Below are 6,000 nucleotides of genomic sequence, written 5' to 3'. Positions count from 1 at the left end.
AGCAGCAATATAATTCCACTTTTAAGTTTCTCCTTTCCGCATTAAACTAGGCTTAGCATCAGGCTCAACATCTCCCTGTCTGGCAGCTTAACTCAGATGAAGGAAATAACAGTGGATTTCACTGACAAGAATACAAAGATAAAGTAAATTCTCGAGTTTTATAAAGGAACAAAAGCACAAAGCTTATGACTTCCCAGCTTTTTTTTTTTTTAAATTTGTGCTTTTCTCAAGGCTGGATTCTTATTTGTAACAAGTTTGGGCATTTTGCTAATAAACTCCATGACAGGCACTTGGCACAATCTCCCTAATTACACTGGTGTGAACGAGGTCAGGTGCACAGTCTCAGCCACAACCCAGGTGACGTGATGTGTTTGATGTGTGTGAGCCCTGAGCTGACCAGGTGGTGTAGTTGCTGCTCATAAGCAGCATTGTTCAGTAACCCTGGTAGCGAGGCCCCTCATCCGGGACCTTGCCTTAATTCTTTCACCAAGTCTGTTTTCACAACAGATGTTGTTACAGAGACAAAACCCAGACTCCTAATAGAAATAGTTTCAAAAACTCCCCGTTGGCTTTTTAGGGAGAGAACCGACTGCGAGGCATGTGTAAGGTCGTGTGTGCTATGGGTTTTGGTCCAATTGGTTTTATGACCTCTTTTGTGTCTTGTGATGAAACATCTGTGCCGATTTGTGGACAGACTACAGCTGAGAGCATGTATGCATGTCTCGTGTGTGCTAGGTGTGGCCAAAGCTGTTTACATCTTGGATCTGTGCTGTGTTCTCCCCAGAGTGGTTCATGTACTGTGAGCACTCCAGCGTCTAGTTTCTCTAAGCACTTCAGGCAGGGGTTTGTGCGCTTCAGTGTTCCTGTGATGAGTCAGCTGTGCAATGGAGTGTGCGACATTTATAAAAAATGTGATCGTGTGAGCACGCCGCCCTGGTCCTGCTCATCGTCCATGTGACCCTTTGCTCTGACACAGAATTGCGGTGTGAACGAGCAAGGTCATCGTGCGCTACAGGCTGATGGGAATTGAGGCATCTGTCTGCAGTGATGAATAGCAAGCACCTGCACTACTCACGGAAAGCAGAAAGACTGAGAGCTGGAGATGAAGGGAGGAAAGAAAGTAAATGTTCAGCTCTGAAATTGGCAACAAGAGACCTCACCTGCTATAAGGCATGGAGCAATAAAAAACAGCCTCCCTGCAAACCTCCCCTCCTGCCTCCCTGAGAGCTCGGGTCCACCCTCACTATCATGCGCACAGATGGACGAAACACACACTCACACACACATACACACAGACAAACACACACCAGCTCAACCCGCTTTATTTGAGATGTTTGTCTTGCTAATGTGCAGTACCTCTGGGAGAATCAGAGTTAATGCAAGGAGACCACAAACTCTGCGCTCTGTGGTCTTAATAAAGACTAACCACTCGCCGAGCTTGGCCAGAACTGGAAAGGGAGTCCGAGGGGAGAGAACCAGAGAGAGAGAGGAGAGAGAAAATGAGTGTTGATGAAGCGAGAGAGAGAGTGCAGGAAGGGATAGAATGGGATGGCAAGAGAGAGAGGTCGGGGATTGTTTTACAAACAGAATTCCTTTAATTAATCACCCTGTTTGAACAGCTGGCCTCCTCAAGACAGGTCGTAACGGGATCCCTACATGGAAGTGCGGATTACAGACGCAGATTTGGCAGAAAAATATTAGCTGTCAAATGTTGCAGCCAAGAGGTGCGCGAGAAGGCCCCTGTTTCCTGGTGGTGAGAGAGCCACAGACAAGGGGGGTTGCTTAACATGGCTCCCCGAGGACTGAGGCTACTCGAGGCAATACATGAGCCCGCAGAGGGGTGGGCCGGGGCGCAGCAGTCGAGGCCAGCAATCATCCCCCAGGACTGAGACCAGTGCAGCAGTCTGGAAAGAAGGTTTAGTCTTAGTGTCAGGCTTCGATATGAGACTGTAAAATCAGGAGACCCCCATGTTAGCATTTATGTACAAGCTGCGTATAAACAACTGAGAGATGCTGTCGCGAGAGTGTGCAGTATCCTCGTGGTACATATTTATTGTCAGTGTCCCTATAGACGGCTTCACATCATGATTAAGAATGCGGCTGTGAAACAGTTGGCTAGTGTTACTTTCTAAATAAATATATTTGTATGTAGGTCAGATTGTAGACAGGTCATTAGAGTTCTAACGGAAGGCTCTGCATTACATATATTCATAAATATTAACCAGTAAGCGCTCTGTATTAGTTCCTGCTCAAGGACATAAATGAATTTGTACAATATCATGTCGTTTAATTAATCATTAGTGACTGTATTCTGTCATGAAGGAAGTGCATTGGCATGACACTTTTGCCTAAAGTTAAGTATTTTGCTAAGCTTAGTGGACTTTTGCAAGCACATTGTTTAGTGAAAAATTTTAAGGGATTAAAGGGACATTGAAAAGTTTATATGTCAATCTATCTCCTTTTTTTAAGCGCTTCAATGCTAGATGAAGCAGTCCCATTAATGCAATCTGATCATGGCATTAGTGATACTGGGCTCAGAAACTGGCATATATCAAACACAAAGTGTTAATGTTGTAAAAATTCCATTTCTACTCAAACACAATATTTTCCTCACCCTAGCGTAGGTAGCTGGATGCAACAAACCTGATGAGTGAATTATAATGAAATTAAACCAAAAAAGGTGGCACAAAACACAAATCCAAATGGGATGCAAACCAAAGTCTTCATAAATTTGCAACTTATGCAACCATCACCCAGCCTCCTAATGCTGATTTTGTAGATCTCTAAAATGATGTCATTATCTTACCTGCATCAGTATTACAACCCACGTCGATGCAGCAGATGCCTCAAAGCACTGGTGACAAAAGATGCCCTGCGAGTAATGTGGGGTACTTTGTACACCACGATAGATGCACTGGGGTTTAGTATCTTTGAAAACAGAAGAGAAGTTTCTTACACATTTTCGCCTACTTCCAAGGCACACAGAGAGGAACAAGGATGTGAAAAAGTCAAAGCTCCAGCAACATTTGTAGTATATAGCAGAGTTATGTTAATTGACCTATGGCTTGTGGTGTAATATCTTTGACATGCAGATAGGAGGAGACAAAGATCGAACCTATGATTGGTACGCCACCCAAACCAAAGGTATGTGATTATGCCCTGGAACAAAAACGACTTCATTAATACACACTACTAGCATGCTGTAAATTGATTTTACGATGTTATTTCCTGGCCTATGGTTTACCAAGTCAAATTTCAAGAGAGTCAAAAATATTTTCACAAATGAACTCCAGACAGTGTTAGAAGAATCAAGCTGAAGCAGTCCAGACTTACATACACAGAACAGCGCGCAGCAGGAGATAGTCTGCTTCAGATACATTTTCAGAATGGGAAATATTGTGTTTTGTGTGGTCAAGATAATTTTAGACTTAAATATAGCAATGGAAACAATATATATGTCTAGCATACAACTAGCTTAAGATTCTCAAATAATGCACCCTTATACATTTTTATCCAAATTTTATCTGTTAAGCCCCAAAATAACCCTACTCGTCTAATTCACTGGGGTGAGGGTATTCTGTGCAGGAGGTAGGACACACAGATCCAGTCAGAGTCACAGGACAGTAAGCCATGCCATAGGCTCAGCTGTACAATACAGAGATAAGTCTGAGCTCAATGGTTTAATCAGCTATGTCAGACATTTGCGTTCTACCACATTTTAAATTGATGCCTGAAGACAAAGTCATGGATTTATGTTCAAAACCAGGGTCTTTTAAAAGTTATGGTGGATGGTATTGATTCTGCTATAACCAGGGGAGGCTAAAAGCTCTTTTCTTGGCAGATTTTTCTTTCACATATGGGACCTTCTGTAAGAAAAAAGAAATTCCCCTACTCCCTCTTCGTCCTCTGTTTCTCTATATCAGTTTTTATGTTCCCTTTTCCATCTTTGCACCCTCCCTCTGTCTTTGCCTGAATATCTCATTCCATCCCGTCGGCGAACGAAGGGAAAAGGGAGTCATGTTAGCTCAGGTGCTTGATTGTCAGAGCTCTCACTTACGCTGTATTTATGTGGAGGGTAAGGTGGAAACAAATGTTCACTGACCACACACGCAGGCACGGCACAGCATACTCACACTTAACCAAGATTTGTCACTGTAATTGTGCATACGGCAATATTATTCTCAGACCTTCCACGCTACCTCCTCTCTGCTTTCTCTCATGACCATGATGTAATTACCAAGGAACTTAATTAGTCATTGAGAGACGTGGAGCAGGCACAGCTTGGAAATGGGATTTACCATTTCATGCGTCTAAATCTGAATCATTTCCTTTGTTATATGATGAATGCCAGTCACAACAACAACAATAATTTGTAGAAGTAAAAGCTGTTTCCTATTTTACTGTGGGGCTGCATATACACTAGAGAAAGTTAAGGCCTGCCTTAAACATCTGTCCAGCTTTCCTTTGAGAGCCCCATAAAATTTCACCACCGAGTGTTATGGTGATTTTTCCGGGTTTTTCTATGTATCCCAATAGGGAGGCGGCAGCTTGCTCAGTGAACTGAGCTCAGTTCAAAGCACAGAGAGGAGCTTGAGGAGTGTAGAGGAAGATGATGTATTGCAAAGTGGACCACCAGGCCTACTGCTTCAGTGTAACCCTTCTGTGCCTGTGAACTTGTGTGTCTACATCTGCAAATACACCTTCTCCCATGACACACACATGCAAACACGCATACAATAATAATTAATACTCTTGCTTAAACATCCTAAACATCCACTATAGAAGATGAATTAGCCTCTATAACAACCTGCTCATTATTGCAGCGGCATTTTTATACTTTAATTGTCGTTCGAGAAATTTTATAATCTGGCGAAGATTAGAGGCAGCTAAACAGAATCCAATTTAGGGCGGAGAGTTACATTATGTTGTTCATATAAACATTAAACATATCCAGGAACCTGTTGCAGAATGTGTTCAACTGTATTGGATCAACATCTGAGACTATCATTAAATGCATTTTTTTTATATAATTGGGTTGGAGTGGGTGGAAAGATGTATACTAGCGATGTTAGAAGACACTACTTTATAACACATTTATGAACCAAACACACACCAGTACTCCTCTCTTCGTTGTAAAACAGAAATACAGAAAATCATTCATCAGCCATCAGACTTTTTAATTCTCTAAATTAAATGGTTGGATGCTGTCAGACATATAAAAAATAAAGATAATCTCATGTACTGTATAAAATCATTTGAACATCATTATATTTCAGGCTGAGCTGGAACTAGGGGTAATTTTGTTGTTTTCATATGTTACAAACTGAATTTCATGTGTTCTTGTGGTGTTTCCCCACTTAGGAAAATGTAGTTTAATGTGATGTAATACTTTATACTTGTTTTCTTCCTTTACTTGGAATATACACCCATAGGGTTTAAAAGGAAACAGTGATGTACTGGAAAAAATGGAAACTGGAACAAACTGAGAGAAAAACAATGAGATGAGTAACTTGAAGGACAGGGATGCTTTACTATGGAGTAGCAAGCAAGACACAACAAGGGCTTCTCCACCAAGTACAAATTCATGTATCACTTGGGGATCAAATACTTAATTTACTCAATGACAAACTGACTAACATATTAGAAATTGTTCATTTCTTCGTAAGTGAGCAAACCAAACTAATTCTGAAGGTCTTCAAATAATTGTCTCCCCCACTGTAGCTTCCATCCATCCATTTTTTTAATTGCTTATCCATTTTAGGGTCATGAGAGTGCTGGAGCCTATCCTAGCTCTCATAGGGTGAATAGAGTACACCCAGGACAGGGTGCCAGTCTATCATAGAGAACCAGACAGTCATTCATGCTTGCACTCACAACTACTGGCAATTTAGAATCCCCAGTTAACCAAATAAGCATGTCTTTGGACTGTGGAGCAAACCCACACAGGCACAGAATATGCAAACTCCACACAGACAGGCCCCAGACTGTTGATGGATATGA

This window comes from Rhamphochromis sp. 'chilingali' (genome assembly GCF_963969265.1).
Source record: "Rhamphochromis sp. 'chilingali' genome assembly, chromosome: 21".
Lineage (NCBI taxonomy): Eukaryota > Metazoa > Chordata > Actinopteri > Cichliformes > Cichlidae > Rhamphochromis > Rhamphochromis sp. 'chilingali'.
This window is presented reverse-complemented; position numbering follows the sequence as displayed.